The following is a 17,250-nucleotide window of genomic DNA, read 5'->3' as shown; positions in this document are numbered from 1 at the left end:
CTGATGGTTCGGGTCGTTTTCAGTTTTCATATGTGAAAACCAAACCCGACCCGACTTATTAGTTAATAGTTACAACCTACTTAGTTCCTATTTAACTAATTTGTCTCTATCTTAGTTACAACCTAACTTAATTTCTAGTCTTCTAGTTAGGAATGACATTAATAGCAAGTATTGTAAAACAACTAGACAATGATTTTTTTTGGAAAAGTTTAAAGAAAAGAATCAAATGATCCTAATTTTATGGTCTTTTACACCAAATAGGCAACCAGTTACAATTAGAATTAGGTGTCATTTTTTACTTAGATTAGAAGGTTTCTTAAAATATAAAAATTCCAGTCTTCTTTCTTTAATAAAGTTTGCCTTTCAATTTTCTTTATAACTTCTATTCTAACTTGGTCCGCCCCCTACCAATTTCAGTATTCTTTCTCTAATAGAATTAGGTGTCCTTTTTTACATCAAATTTCAGTCTTCTTTCTCCAATCTACCAATTTATTACCATTGTCAAACTTAGAGCCAAAACTGACCCAACTCGACTCAAACCGACCAGGTCGGTTTTGCTTAGCACAGGGTTGGTTTCGGTTACAATTTTTGGTAACCCGACCCAATCAGGTCAGTTGGAAAAATCTCAGTAAACTGACCCAACCCAACCCATGAACAGCCCTACAAACAGCATTTAGTACCCATGGGCCCACATAACAATGTATTCAAGTATCCAACACTAGCGGGTTCACCTATGAATGGCAACAGGTAGGATACCCATTTAAATTATCCTACTTTAAGAAAAAAAGAAACCTCACCTTTTGTGTTATTTAATGAAATAAAACAGGTTTTATTAACTTTTGTTTTGATCAAAACAATCAATATATATATATGATTAACAATTCCAACTAAAAATTTAAAAAAAATAATTATTAAAATTAGCATTTTATAACTAAATGGAATAAATAATCTATCAAATCCAAAATTACATCAACTGATGATTTTAATATAAAAATATTATACAAATAAAATATTAATAATAGAATAATAATCTTAATACTTAAAATAAATTTGTGCATGATATATAATATAATAGGTTCATATTTATGCATCCTGGGCATAGGGTTTTAATCTAAATCCCAAACCCTATCGGGTTTTGATAAATGTGTCCTATTAGGGTTAGGACAAGTTAGATACTTGAAAATTCAAAATTGCCATCCCTAGGTTCACCTGTGAATGAAGGTTAGCATGAGAGTAGGTAAATTAGTAATTGCCACCTAATTTATTTTCACCAAAAGGTGTGAATAGGTGAATGTGCCTAGTCCAAAAAGTAGGGGTGTTCACAAGAAGAATCAAACCGATCAAACTGACCAAACCGATCTGATCGGTTTCTCAAAACTTTTGGTTGGTCTCGGTTTATAAATATAAACAACCCAACTAGTCGAGTTGGTTTCGACTTTTCAATCTAAAAACCGGAACCATTCCGAATTGAATCGACTATGGATAGTAGAAGTCTGATACTTCTGGTTTTGGTTGGTCTCCAGTTTTAAGACTTTACACAATACTTTTTACAAATATAGACAGTTGGGCTCCACTTTAATTATTATTATTTTTTACATTAGTCTTGAAGTTGGAGACAATTGGGTTGCCCTTCGTTCATTAATTTTTTGTTGAAGTTGAAGAGAGTTGCACAAAAATGGCAACTATCTTTGGGTTTGGGGTAGTATAGATGCAACACTCAGCAACCTATATGACATAGAAAAATATGGTGTTTGAGTCAAATAGGCAATGAGACAAATCAACCAATAAGAGCCATACAAAATAGGAAAAAGATATTGCAAATCAATAAATCACCCAGGATGACCAATTGACCATCCCAAAAATGGCCCGATCAAACCAAAAAACCGACCCAAACCGACCTTTCATGTTTGGATCGATTTTCCCTTATAACTGATCGGTTTCAAGTTAGTTGTTTATCAAACCGGCTAGGTCGGTTCGGTTGAGCAAAAAACCTACAACCGACCCAACCCGACTCATGAACACCCCCTACCAAAAAGGCAAAAACTCTCTCAACACCCAACAACGAAAGTCATCCCATAGGAGTGTTCATATTTGATGTCAAACCAACCAAATTGGTCCAACCCAATCCGATTTGGTCAGTCTTTCAACACCACCAATCGGTTTTGGTTTGTGTTGGTAAATAAACTAATAATTCGGTTCAATTTAAGTTTTCACACCGAGTAAAACCAAACCAAACATGTAAGTTTAGTCTTTCCCTAATTCATAATCCCTATCCTAGTTTCTATTTAGCTACTTAGCTTTAACATAAAAAAAATAAAAAAAAACATGAGCCAAATGGGAATTAATTTTTTCTTATGATATGCGGTACTATTAGTGAACAATACTGATATTGTTGGTGAACAATACTGGGTACGCTACGACTGGCATTGTATCGTGCCAATCATGTGTATCAACACGATATGGCATCGTGTCGATACAAACATATACACGCACAACTCCAATATTAACAATGCGACTAACACAATTCAAATCCCGGTTTAAACACTAAGTGCTTAGAGTCTTAACTCAGTAAGCCACTAAACCACCCTTTAATTTGTAATTATAAGTGAAATATAATTAATTTTATTATCTTAATTGTAAACATGGAGTCTAAAGAAATTCCAAATTAAATATTAATATGTTCAACAATTTTAACATAAAATTAAATAAAATATTATTAAAATTTAATATTTATAATTATAAATAAAATAAAAATTCTACCAATTTTATATTTATATCAAAAATTAATTAACCATTCTCAATAAATTTATACAAATAAAAAATAATAATAATAGAATAATTAATTTAGTACTTAAATTCATACATTTGTACATGAAAATATATATATATATATATATATATATATATATATATAATAACATATTTATTATTTATAAAAATTAAAAATTTTGTTTACAAAATGTTCAAGCATACAATATTATATTGAATCTATCAAATACAGTAATTTAAATTTATATAAAAATGATTTCTTATTTCAGAAAATTTATTGAAATAAAAATGTTAATAATAGAATACTTATTTTAGTAATTAAAAATTATGAATTTGTGCATGATATGTATTTTAAAAATTTTATATATATATATATATATATATATATATATATATATATATGAAATATTTTAAGTTAAGATTATATATTTTATAAATTATCAATTGATATTTTAACTTATATTTTATAATAAAATTTATTATTTAAAAAAAGAAATATATTGTTTATCAAACATTTCAAATTTTAATATTTAGTTGACTGTTTTCATTAACGTTGAAAAGTAAATATAGTAAAATAAAAAATAATTGATATAATAATTAAAATATAATAATTGTATATGTTTTGTTTCTTGGATTTAAATAGAATATAACATAATAATGGTTTATTACATGTTTTAATTTGTAAAGATCTATATAATACGAGTCTTGGACTCTTGATTGATGGCTTATCAACAAAAATGGTATGATATCTATACATTCCATTATATTTATTGTAATATAATTCTTTATATATACCATTGAAATATGCATTTCTTAGGTATTTATACCTTATTTGTGATTATTTTGACCTTAACGTTAGTGTAATTGATGTATTTATAAAATTTAAATGTATTTTTCTACATATCCATGTATTTTCATATCTTGCGTTCATATCCATGCGTTTCCAAAACGTATCTGTATCTGTATCCATGTCCAAGTTGTCCAATACGATGCCCGATACCAATACTTTAATCCTTGTTTTGAGTCAATTTCAAAAACCTTTTTGGGATTACTAAGTATTTTAAGCAAGACCCCGACACCTTTTTCACTTGGCAAACTTAGAAAATTGCTCTCAATGGAGTCTTAGACAGTGGACACGTTGGAGTCTTAGCATTTTTTGAAAGACTCAAAGAGAGGTTCAACTCTCTAAGGCATTCTTTACACCGAATGGGTTTGACGGAGATTTTTCAAGACAACCTTGGCACTAGGTTCGCCCTCCACCAATTTCAACATTAAAGCTATCTGACCCAATATGTTAAACCAACCAAGTAACATAAAGGTATAGACAAAAACTTGAAAGAAAAAGTAAAACTGTCATGGTTGGACGCGAACCAAGTTGCATTGATAAACCGATTGACTAAAAGCCAATAAACCAGCCCTTCATGTTTGGGTCGATTTTGCTTCATGGTCAGTCGGTTTTGGTTTGATGATTTAGTAACCCGACTAGGTCAGGTCAGTTGAACAAAATGTCTTAAACCTAACCAACCCGACCCGTGAACACCCCTATTATCCCATGTAATTTGTTATGCAGTTAGTAATTCAACAGCCAAATGAGCGACAAATCCTAGCTCTCATCAGTTCATCCTACTTGCCTAAGGTGGCATTTGATAACACTTTTCAGACCTCTAAAGTCTTAAAATGTTGCTTTTTAGACGCCACCTATGTTTGGGTTTTAGTCTGAATTTAGATTTAAATTTGTAAGAGGCAAGCCAATGACTTAATGCGCTCAGACATTTTTTAAACCACGTTAAAAGACAAGAGTGCTCATCCTCGATTTCCATCACCCTCTCCCTCTCTCTTCCCTTGTCTTCTAGCCACCGCCCCTGCAACTCTCAACAACGGCATTCTCCTTTCCCTCCCTCCCTCCCTCCCTCCCTCTCTCTCTCTCTCTCTCTCTCTCTCTCTCTCTCTCTCTCCCTCCCTCCCTCATGTGTTCTCGCCACCGGAACTACAAAGAGTTGTAGCGGCATTTGATTTCCCCCCTCTCTCTCTCTCCTATCTTCCCATCATCGTCGCTGCAACTCTCAACAACAACATTCAGGTTCCCTCTCTCTCTCTCTCCCCTAGTCTTCCCACCACTGCTGCTGCAACTATCAGTAGCGATGTTCGAATTTTATTCTTACTAATTTATAAATTTATACACATTTCCAATTTTATTCTTATTTTAATAAATCATTTTTTTTAATTTTTATTTATATTAATTATTAATTATTTAAAAACTTTAATTATTAAATAGTTGAATAAATTTAACTTAATAATTTGATAATTATTATATATTTTTTCATTGCTTCATGAACTTTGTTACTATAATCGTTATTATTTTAACTTTTAATAATTTATTTTATGAAATAGTACAAATAGAACTCAAAATTACCAAATAGTATGTTCTATGGGTAAAATAATAAAATTAAGGAATTTCAGATGTTGAAGGTATGATCCAACACAAACAACCTTCTTTGTTCAGAGCCTCTAAAAAGTCAAAAAGCATCTATGTCTCTTTTTAGATTTCAAACACCATTAATATCTTTTTAACTTTTCAGATTTCAGATTTACCAAATGCCACCTAAGTTGCACCGAAAAAAAAAGGCGAGCCAAGGCAATATTAAGGCATGAAGAGAGGCATAATATAAAGATTGAAAATGTTAATAAAATATAATAGCAAAAATAATAGAAAAAAAACTTCATATCTTTTACTTGGCAAGGAAGCAATATGACCCTAACCCGAATTTAACATAAAATCATTGGGAAAATCTATGATGTCATAAAGATATTGGCTACATTTGGAATTCCATACATAAAAACACTAAGCCCCCATTTCGCTTTTCGTAAATGCAATTACCTAGGTAAGTTTTTCCTAGGAAACACTTACCCAAGTAAGTGCATTTACCCATATTCTTTTATTTCCCAAGTAAATAATGTAATGATCATTTTAGTAAAAAAAATCCATTATTAAAAGGGGCATTTTTGTCCCATTTGAGTTTTGACAATTTTCCTGCAGGGTGGAAAAAATATTTACCCACCTGAGAGATGGGTATCACTTACTACCCAAGAAAATAAACTTTCCCTAATCCCTATATAAATCTAAAAAAGAAAGAACATGAAAACCAAAATCCCATTGACCAAGGCTCCCCTCTCAAAATTAAAAAAAGAACACCCCTTAAGTTTTAAAATTACACGTAAATTCTGATTAAAGCCTAGTTGGTTGGTTATCACTTTTATGAAGTTTACGTTACTGGTTGACTAATAACTGAATTCAAATTCAATTAAGTAATTGAAATATTGATTCAACTCAATTTCGATCCTAAATCAGAGGAAGTTGCCTCCCATAAGCAACAAAGCAAAGAATGATGACACTATAGAGTTCCATTGTACTCTCTGTTGTATTGTTCAGATCTGTGCCCCACAATATCCTACAGCACATCCCCGTTGTGTATTTGAAACATCTTCCAATGTTGACATCATCTCGAGATGCTTTCAATACATGGTAAAGTGTGTTGTGGGACATTATGGGGTGCAGATGTGAACTCCCAAAAAGTAGAATAATCCGTTAATTCAAAAACCATGAACCAAAAACCAAAACCCACCTCCGAAATTTATTTTAGTTTTTTTTTTTTTTTTTTTTGCTCCGATATTATCGATTAGAGGTAAAGATTAAAGAACCTTGTATCCTTGTTTTTATATTGGGTCATTTACTAAAACATCCCCTAAAGTCTCATGAATTTATCAAAACCTACCTTAATAGTTTGTATTTTACAAAAACATCCTTTATAGTTTGCAATCAATTTACTTAATCGATCCTTTATTAGATGAAAGTAAAAAATGACAGTTTTAATCCTAACATCGATTCAAATAAATTTAATAAAAAGAAACTAAAAACAAAAATATCATCTTCGCCCCTAGTAAAACATGGACAATCTTCTATTCTTCTCTATTTGGTCACTATTGCTTTTATACAAAAATGTAGGAGTATTTTTGGAATAAACAATCATGGGTTTATGCCCTTGAACATTTTTAACTTAGGGGATGTTTGGCATTTCATGCATTGGTTAACTGTTTCCCCCAACGGTTGATTGATTGGCGATTACGTGTATCCTATGTAGTGCTTACCTGTCAGCACATACATGAAAAGGAGTGATGAAAATCACCTTACCAAACAGCATAGTGTTGCTCACTGCTTATGTGGCAGAAACACTCCTAAACAAAATTAAAGAATTTTTTTTTGTAAATAACGGGTCTTGGAAGCATGAATTTTTTTCTTAAAAATCAGTCCCAATAAATACCCACGCTTCCTTAGTTTAGATGATCATTTTCCTAATTTCAGATGGCAAAACAAACATTTTTAAATGAAGGGTCAATCAAGTGAATAGGTTGCAAAAAGTTTAAGGAATGTTTTAATAAGATGCAAACTATAGATTTAAGTAAATAGTGTTCCAGTAAATGGTACTTTTTATATTCTAAAGCCTAAAATAGCTGGATATTGCACGTCGTACCTGTAATTAGAATGTCAACAGAACAAAAAGCAAAGATTGAGTTATGTGTTTTCATACTTATGAGTTTTAGGCTCTATTTGGCTATTTGGGAAGAGTACAAATGCAAATTTGTACAGTTCAAATATATGCAAAGTACTAGAGCGATTCAGGTGTTGACAACACTAAAGAAATCCAACACTAACACCACATACCCATACACTCTTGGCAATAAATCCACCACCTCCATTTCTTCGTTGGGGTCTTCAATTCTCTGCTGTCTGCTTTGATGTGAATCTACTTTGACATTTGACCAAGATCAAGAAATGAAAACAATTAGAGTTGAAATCTCTACTGTCATTGGATCTCTATTTTGAACTCAAATTTACACCCTACCCCTTGCAAGGATGAGAAAGATGAATCAGGGATGGGACAGAGCAAGGTGGACGTGACATATTCGATGGAGTATTTTATGGAGCATGGTCTCGTTTGTTTTCCATTATCGGTGAAAGGTGTTTCCCTAACAGACCATTTGGTTTGCACGACCAGGATGACAGCATTCTCAAAATATGGGATGTGGGGTCTTATCAAATAGGTGCGACCCACTAAGAAACGAAAATTGTGTGACGGCAGTTAGAAAATTTTATCAGACTGTTCTCATCTCCCACCTCTGCAATGGTCCAAATTCTAATCACTTGTATTCATCATCTCCAGCAAAAGTAACGTTTCTAGCAGTTATTATCTTCATCTTCTTCGATGAAGACAGCAAGGACTTGTTATTGTCTTTATTTCTGGCGGTTATTGTCTTCAGATCTCAGACAACAAGTGATGAAGGAAGATTTGGCCTGACCTCACAGTTACGCAACACGTGGCAAAAGCAACAGCTCGACACAAAAGCACGCCTAAGACGCGAGCACCAAGGGGAGAAACCAACGGTCCGAACTCCCTACTAGGAGCTCGAACTCCCCCTTCAGCAGTCAGACAGTAACCCGAACTAGCCTACCTTATAGCAGTTCGGGACACACCTCGCCGAACTGGCCTGCCTTGTAGCAGGTCGGGACACACTTTTCCGAACTGGCCCGCCTTATAGCAGTTCGTGACACACCTCGCCGAACTGACCTGCCTTATAGTAGTTCGGGACACACCTCACCGAACTGGCCTGCCTTGTAGCAATACAGGACATTTCTCCGAACTCAAGACTTCGCTTTGCTCACCACTCCACTGCATCGCCCTCAGGACACCAAAACCAAACAAATCGTACCATGCCTAACACCGAGGGAGTCTGCACCTAAGGGCGGCGCACCTGACCGACTTGGGATCTGACGCTTGAGGGCCACACTCCAAACGGCCACCTGCCACCGCCTCCTGACACCGCCACCTCCAGTTACAGAGACGGTTCTGACAAAAAGTAGTGACGGTTCTGTCCCAGCAGAAAGGACGACACCCGAACTGACAGAAGCAAGGATAATCATACCCGACCTGACAAGGGCTTCGGAGCGAGTGCGCGAAGTGGTTATAAAAGGCCCCCTACACCCAACAACAAGGTATGTGAACTTTGCGCCATTTGGTCTATACTTTTCCTTTGAGAGTACTAACTTGAGCTTCAGAGTTATCTCACCGGGTTCCCCAGGAGTTCCCTCATCTTTTTCGTTTCAGGCTCCCCATCGCTCCAGTCAGAGGCGAAATCATTGACAACTAAGACCGACCGGATTGTGCTCCATCAATTGGCGTCGTCTGTAGGAACGCTTCTAAAAACCTCCCTCTAAATCTCTCTTACCTGCCCTTCTTTCAAAAACTCCAACACCCATGGCCTCTTCCAACAGTGCCGAACGTGGAACAGAAACGACCACCACCGGAAAGCAACTCCATGTTCCCGTGGTGTGCATTGGGCAGTTCACCATCCCTCTTTCAGTGGATGGGATCCCTAGTCTGACTGTGCCACAAGCAGTGGCACCCTTGAACCCTCCTTCGTTGAACATCCCTCTTCCACTCCCCATTGAAACGAACTTCGCTAAACCAACTGCTGTCCCACTGTCAACCCGCCAGAACTAGCTGGATGATCTAATGCAATGCATGCAGGCAATGCAAGCCCAAATGCAACAATTCCAGCAGCACCAACTCCAGCAACACCAGGTACTGCACCACCTCTCCCAACACCATTATCAGCAGCAGTTCCCTCAGCTACCCTTAAACCAATCACTACTCCCCCCCTGGCACCCTGTTTTGAAGCCGGTCAAGGCCTCCCCTCAAGGTGGACGACCTCACCAAGGAGAAGCTTCCCGACCCCAGAACCCCTCTAATAGTTAGGCCTCATCCCAAGGCCGAAAGCAAAGAAAGATCACCCCCACCTCGCAACTCGCGGGTGGGTCAGGAACCTCGCCCACAAAGTCACCTCGGCGCTCCAAGCCCGAGTTCCCACTCACGAAGAACCGGTTCAGCGCCTTAGCAGCAGGCCAGCATTTCGGGCTATCGAGCTCGGCAACACGGAGGCTAGTAGCGCCAGCACCAAGCCCACTCAAAGAAGGCATCGGCGAAGTCGCCGAACTACTACCCGTGTCTTACCCGAGGTTAGAGGCAAGGAAGAGACGAGCTCGGGCAAGGTAAAAAACCGTCCAATTCTCTCAGTTCTTTCCCCCCTTTCAACAGAACTTCTGGCAGTCCCCTTGCCTAGAGACTTCAAACTTACATCTCTGGACAAGCATGATGGGTCCTTTGACCCCAACGACCACGTCGACGCATTCCAGTCACAAATGCACCTCGCTAGGGCCAGCGAGTCATGCATGTGCATAGCCTTCACCACCACCTTTAGGGGGTGGTCCGCACCTGGTTCCGGAACCAAGCTTCCGGGTCAATAAGAAGTTGGGCCCAATTCGTGCAGATCTTCACCGCACACTTTTTTACCAGCAAGACGTGCCCCAGAACCGAGGAAAGTATCTTCGAGGTAATCCAAAGAGAGGGAGAACCCATCCGGAGCTACATCAAGCGGTTCAATGAAGCATGCTTGCAGATCCCTCGGTTAGACCCTGCGGTACAACTCGCTGCGACCAAAAGAGGGGTGACGCACAAAGAATTCAAATTGCACATGGTGGCCAGCCAGCCAGCAACCGTAGCCGACTTCCTCAAACTTGCGGACAAGTTTATGAGAGCAGAGGAAGAGATCAACCGGAGAACCGAAGGCAGGGTTGAAAAAAGAAGAAGAGAAGGCGAGCCCTCCAACCCCGGCGATAGAAGAAGCAAGACCCGAGAGGCAAAGCCAAGCCAGCCGTCCCCAGTTCCCTTAGAAGTTCGGATGGATTACACGCCATTGAACACAAGGCGGACCGAGATCTTGATGACGATCAAGGACGCCCCTACATAAAGTGGCCAACTCGCCTAAAGAGCAACCCAAACGAAATGAACAAAAATCTATATTGTAGTTTTCATAAAGATCACGGTCATAGTACCAAGCAATGTAATAATCTCCGCGATGAGATAGAGGGACTCATCCGTCACGGGTACTTGAGAAATTTTGTACATAGTGATAATAGTAATAAAGCAGGTCGGCAAGGGGAACATGGGAAGGATGTCCCCGAGTCAAGTAGCAGACCGGCTGAAGCCTTGCAGCGACCTCCCCCAGAAGAGAGGCCAGTTCGGGGAATCATCCACGTGATAGTGGGCGGTTCGGTGGTGGCAGGTTGCACTTCGGAAGCAGCACGGACATCAGTTCGCGAGGCAGCCCGAGAGGAGCAGAACCCTCCCAAGAGGCCGAAGATAGAGGAACCGATCTTTTTTACAGAAGACGACGCGTGAGGTGTTCACTATCCCCACGATGACGCACTCGTCATAAAGCTAAGGATCAACGACTTCAAAATCTGGCGCGTACTTGTGTACTCAGGTAGTTCGGCGGACATCCTATTCAAATCGGCATTCGACCAATTACAGTTGTAGAAAAGCGAGTTGAAACCCGTGCACACTCCTCTGGTGGGCTTCAACGGAGAGGAAGTCAAGCCCCTGGGGAAGATAACAGTACCTGTGGAAGTCGGCACATGGCCGTGCGCGGTAAGACTCAACCATGATTTCCTGGTGGTTGCGACCTCCTCCCCATACAACGCCATAATAGGGCGACCAATTACGCATATTCTGCGTGCAGTGGTCTCCGCCTATTATCTGGTAATTAAGTTCCCCACGGACTTCAGTGTGGGGGTAGCGCGGGGCGACCAACTTGAGTTCCGCAAATGCTATGTTGCCGCCCTAAAGGGAAAAACCAAGGCAGCCAACGACCTTGAACTGGAGCGTCCTACGGAGCAAGGCGAGGAACGAGCTTCGCCCACTAAGGAAACAGTCGCAGTCCCGACCTCGGCTACAGATCTGGTGTGAACACTACAGATTGATGCTTCCACCAAGAAGCCTTTGCGAACTGAACTGGTGAGTTTGTCACTTCAAAATTTAGATATTTTTGCATGGACCGCGGCAGATATGCCCGGTATTGACTCCGGCCTTGTAACTCACAAACTTAACACTAACCCTGTAGTCAGACCCATTAGACAGAAGAAACGCAACTTAGCCCCGGAGCGCTGGAGGGCGGTCGGTGAAGAAGTCGAAAAGCTCCTCGCAGCGGACTTCATAAGAGAAGTTCATTACCCGACCTGGGTAGCCAACCCAGTGCTGGTGAAAAAAGCAAACGGCAAGTGGCGCATGTGTGTCGACTACACCGATCTGAACCGAGCTTGCCCAAAAGACTACTTCCCCCTGCCCCGAATTGACCGCCTAGTGGACGCGACCTTGGGACATGAGCTGCTAAGCTTCTTGGATGCATACTCAGGCTACAACCAAATCAAGATGGACCAGTCCGACGAAGAAAAAACCAGCTTCATAATCGAATTTGGCCTGTACTGTTACAAGGTCATGCCCTTCGGACTAAAGAATGCTGGGGCGACCTTCCAAAGACTTGTAAATAAGCTTTTTTGGCCCTTAATCGGCACGAAAAATAGAATGTTATGTAGACGACATGGTCGTCAAAACACAGTTCTCGCAGGAATTAATAAAAGACTTGGATTCTGTCTTCCAAATTCTGCATCAATATAAAATGAGACTAAACCCAAACAAGTGTGTCTTCGGTGTCACCTCGGGTAAGTTTATAGGGTACATTGTCAACCGGCGCGGTATTGAGGCCAACCCGGAAAAAATAAAGGCCATCCTTGATATGAGACCACCCCGGAAAGTAAAAGAAGTTCAAAGGCTAAACGACCACATAGCTGCTTTGAGTTGTTTCATGTCCAATTCGGCAGACCGCTGCCTGTCTTTCTTTAAGACAATCAAAGAAAAAGGGTTCGAATGGACCCGAGATTGCCAGCTCGCATTTGACGAGCTAAAAACCTACCTCACCACTGTACCAACCTTAGCCAGACCCGAGGAGGAAGAGGTCTTAGAACTGTACCTCTTGGCGAGCGACGAGGTGGTCAGTTCGGTACTAGTAAAGGAAGTAGATCGGGTCCAACAGCCCGTCTATTACGTTAGTAAAATTCTGCAGGGAGCAGAGACGAGATACCTGCAGATAGAAAAAGTTGCATACACACTGGTGATTTCAGTCGAAAACTCCGCCCATACTTCCAAGCTCACATCGTCGTCGTCTTAACCGACAAACCTCTAAAACAAGTCTTGCTGAAGCTCGAGGTCTCCGGTCAGCTGACGAAGTGGGCCATCGAACTCAGTGAGTACGATCTCCAGTACAAACCACACACCACAATTAAGGCTCAAGCCTTAGCAGATTTTATCGCCGAGTGCACTTTCAGCCTCGAAGCCCCTCAACAAGTTGAGCTCGAGGTCCCTAGTTCGGGCAAACCCGGAGCTCCCAGGCCAATAGAGTCTGAACCCCGTGAAGTAGCAGCCAGTGTGGCTTCTTTCCTGGTCAAGCCAAATGCGAACTGGGATGAGGAGCCCTGGATCCTTCACGTAGATGGTTCCTCGAACCAGCAAGGCAGCGGGGCTGTTATAGTCTTATGCGGCCCGGGTGGCACAAAATTGGAATATGCACTACGCTTTGAGTTCGCGGCATCTAACAACGAGGCAGAATACGAAGCACTGATAGCGGGGCTGAACCTAGTGCAAAAGGTAAGAGCAAAGCACTTAGTCATCTGTAGCGATTCCCAGCTCGTGGTCAACCAGGTTACGGGCGAGTTCGAAGCATGCGAGCTCTCCATGATGCATACTTGGCAAAAGTAAAAGAAGCCCTACTCAACTTCCAGTCACACTTCATCAGGCAAATCCCGAGGTCAGAGAACACTAAGGTCGACGCTCTGTCCCGGTTAGATAACACAAGTCACAACGACATGAGAACCGTGTACATAGAGGACTTACCTCGGCCTAGTATTCTCGGTGGGGTAGAGGAGGTCGCTCCCGTCCTCGAAGCAGAGTCGAGCTGGATCGACCCACTCACGAGCTTCTTGCTACACGGAACCCTCCCTGCAGACCGCAATGCGGCCAAGAGGGTGCAGCGCCAGGCAGCCAAATACGTCATAATTGACTAGCGGTTGTACCGATGGTCCTACACGCTCCCCTACTTGCGTTGCCTGCGACCTGCCGAAGCCGAGTTCGTACTCCACGACACTCATGAAGGTCTATGCAGCGGACACCTGGGGGGCAGAGCACTCGCCCAAAAAGCACTTTGACAAGGATACTACTAGCCAACGATGAAGTAGAAGCTGTCGAGCTCATCAGAAAATGCGACAAGTGTAAGAAGCACGCCAATATCCACCATCAGCCTGCTTCCGACCTCAAATACCTCGCCAGCCCTTGGCCCTTTGCACAGTGGGGCATCGACCTCCTGGGGCCATTCCCGCCACCAACAGGTGGGAGAAAATTCCTTGTGGTGGCAGTGGATTATTTCACAAAGTGGATAGAAGTCGAACCTCTGGCAACAGTTACGGCCCGAAACATACAGAACTTCTTTTGGAAGAACATAGTATGTCGCTTCGGGTTACCTCGGGTACTGATCACCAACAAAGGCAAGCAGTTCGAATATATAAAGTTCCAAGAGTGGTGCCAAAACATGGGGATTCGACAGAATTCACATCAGTCACGCACCCGCAGGCAAATGGTAAGACAGAAGTAATGAATAGAGCCATTCTGCGCGGACTGAAAGCACGCCTAGATCGAGCTAAGGGGTTGTGGGCGGAAGAACTACCAAGTGTTTTATGGGCTCACCGAACTACAGAAAAAACCACCACGGGAGAAACCCCCTTCAACCTCACCTACGGCACTGAAGTAGTAATCCTGGTGGAAATCGAAGTACCAACATTGCGATTAGAAACATATGACGATCAGACGAACGGAGATGAGTTACGTACCAACATTGACCTAGTGGACGAGGTAAGGGACCTCGCACACATCCGGACAGCGGCCTACCAGCAGCAGGTAGCTCGGTACTACAACGCCAGAGTAAAGTAGCGAAGCTTCCGGGTCGGCGACTTGGTCCTTCATAAGATTATGGTGCCCGATGTGAGTGGTCTCAGCGTAAGGCTTTTGGGAAGGGCCCTATAAACTAAAGAGAGCGCTCGGGGGGGGGGGGGGGGGCATACGAGCTCAAAACCTTAGAAGGCAAACAAGTACCCCGAGCATGGAACATTGTTAACTTAAGGCGATACTACCTATAAACCGCCAAGCGAAGTGGATGAAATCACTACAAGAGCCTTAGGGCCACGATGTAGAGCCAACAAGAGGAACCTCTGCATAAGCAAGCAAAGAAAAGTCGGGCATATTATCAGCTCGGCAAAAAATCAGTTCGCTACAAGAGCCTTAGGGCCGAAACAGGTCGCACGAGTACAATAACCCGGGCAAGAAACAGATTGGCATATTATCAGTTTGACAAAAAATCAGTTCGGGAAAAAGAACACTTTAACCGAAAAGAATGTCTATTCCGTTGCAAGAAAAAGGAGAGTACATTGGCCATCAGAAGGCACTTCAAATATATATATATATAATTTTACATGCCCGGAGCTACTTCTTCCCCATCAGAAGGCACTTCAACAACACCCGAAGTCCCTGCCTCGCCTTCAGAATCCAGCTCGCCATCGGCAGCATTGGCCATCTCCTGAGTTATACGCGAAGTGGATATGGCACTAACGTCGAGGTCGGAGTACGTGTTCCGGATCATCCACCGGCTCATCTTGAATCCCCTTCTGTAAGAATCCACCATCAGATCGTCAAAGCGCGGAGAGGCAATGTAGTCTTCAACGGCCTTCTTCTTGGCGTCTTCAATACCTTGGGAAAAGATCTGCGTTTTCTCCCTGATGTCCTCCTGAAGATATTCGACCTGATGCTGTAGGTCCCACCTCAAGTCTGCCATGTGCTTGACGACTACCCCCATGGCCTCGGCATTCTGCTGAGACATCGCCTGCCTGGCCATAGCGACTCGAGCAGCCTCTTCGGCAGCATAAGCGGCCGCCTCAGCAGCTCGGGTATTCACCTCGGCGGCATGGAAAGCTTCTTCAGCAGCATGAGCGGCTGCCTCAGCAGCTCACGCCTGTCGCGAGCTCCTCTCCACCTGGGCTGCTAAGGTGCGAATAGAAGAATTCACCTACCAAAAGAAACAAGTGAGCGACAACAGCAAGAAGGATAGAAAATGAAGAAGGCAGACAAAATCTTTCCACCTTAGCATGAGTTACGGCATGGCAGGTGACCTATTCAAAGGAAGATCGGTCCACACCACAATTTCCTCGGGGAAAGTAGCCTCCCTACTCTTCTGAAGAGCATAGTTTGGCAACAACACGCTCCTGAACTCCCCTTGAGCTCCCGAACCTGAGGGCCCAGCCCGTGTATGACCGGACCTAGAGTGAGCAGGAGCACTGGAGTAGGCGGGAGCACCCGTGTGAGTGGTCTCAGCGTAAGGCTCCCCGGCCGCTTCATGCATCGGTGGAGTCACCTCGGGCTCCCTGGGCAGATCCTCTGGCGTGTGGCCTGGAACTTGAGGCTCCTCATCCTGGGGCAGTTTGGCACGAGTTCGTTTGGCGACCCGTTTCCTCCTTTTCATGCCTTGGAACAAGCGCCCCCACGAGTCTCTACGTCCATCACATCTGCAGAAAAGAGTTCGACATCAGAAAAAATGAAGGGACAAAGCAAACAAGAAACCTGAGCTAAGAAACCTACCCGAACTCAGGCCGGCCGCAATAAGCTTGGCCTCCGTTAAGTACTGATGGCACTTTAAACCTTGTCGTGCCCATTGTCGGAGGCCCTTCACCATCTCTTTATTGAGAGTGACACCAGAATCAGGAGTGGCCTCACCCCACCCGATCTGAAAAGGCCACCCTTGTGCACTTCGCACCCCGAAGTAGTCTCGCTTCCACGTCGGGACTTTGTTAGGAAGTTCGTGCAGAAGCTTAAAGCCCGGACGAGGAGACAGGTAATACGCCCGTCTTCCCCCAGGAAGAAAACCCGCTTGTTTCTTGAGCATTAAGATTGAGGAGAATATCTCCAAGTCTAAAGTGAAGTTCTGTTCGCAAAAAAAGGGAGACTGTCCCCACTAGGTTCCGAATAGAGTAAGGATGAAGCTGGCCAATGGTAACGCCGAAGTGGTTTATGACCTCGACGAGAAGTGGGTGGAAAGGCAGTCGCAGCCCCGCAGCGAGCTGCTCTCGAAAAATCACGATCTCATCAGGACCGTGTTCCCAAGGAAAACTACTCGAAGGAACGAAATAGGTATACCCCCCAGGCAGATTGTAAGAAATAAGTAGAGAATGGAGCCCCTCGGGCGTCATGGTCGAAGGACCAAACCTGTCTAGCATCTGACCTCGACGAGAGGTAGACGCCAAACTGCCCGAAGCAGCTCGGCCTACGGGTTCGAAGTCATCCTCAAGTTCCACCTCAGGATCACTAAAGCAGTCGGGGGATACGACTCGGTTTGTAGAACCTACATCGGTCCTACTTGAAGAATCGTCTGAGCTATCAAAGCTAGACATCGAGGAGAAGAGGTGGATTCAGGAAGGTACTCACCGGAAGGAAG

This window comes from Nelumbo lutea, chromosome 3 (assembly GCF_056320005.1).
Source record: "Nelumbo lutea isolate HS-2025 chromosome 3, American lotus-T2T, whole genome shotgun sequence".
Taxonomy (NCBI): domain Eukaryota; kingdom Viridiplantae; phylum Streptophyta; class Magnoliopsida; order Proteales; family Nelumbonaceae; genus Nelumbo; species Nelumbo lutea.
The sequence above is the reverse complement of the archived record's forward strand: the minus strand, read 5'-3'. Positions refer to the sequence as shown.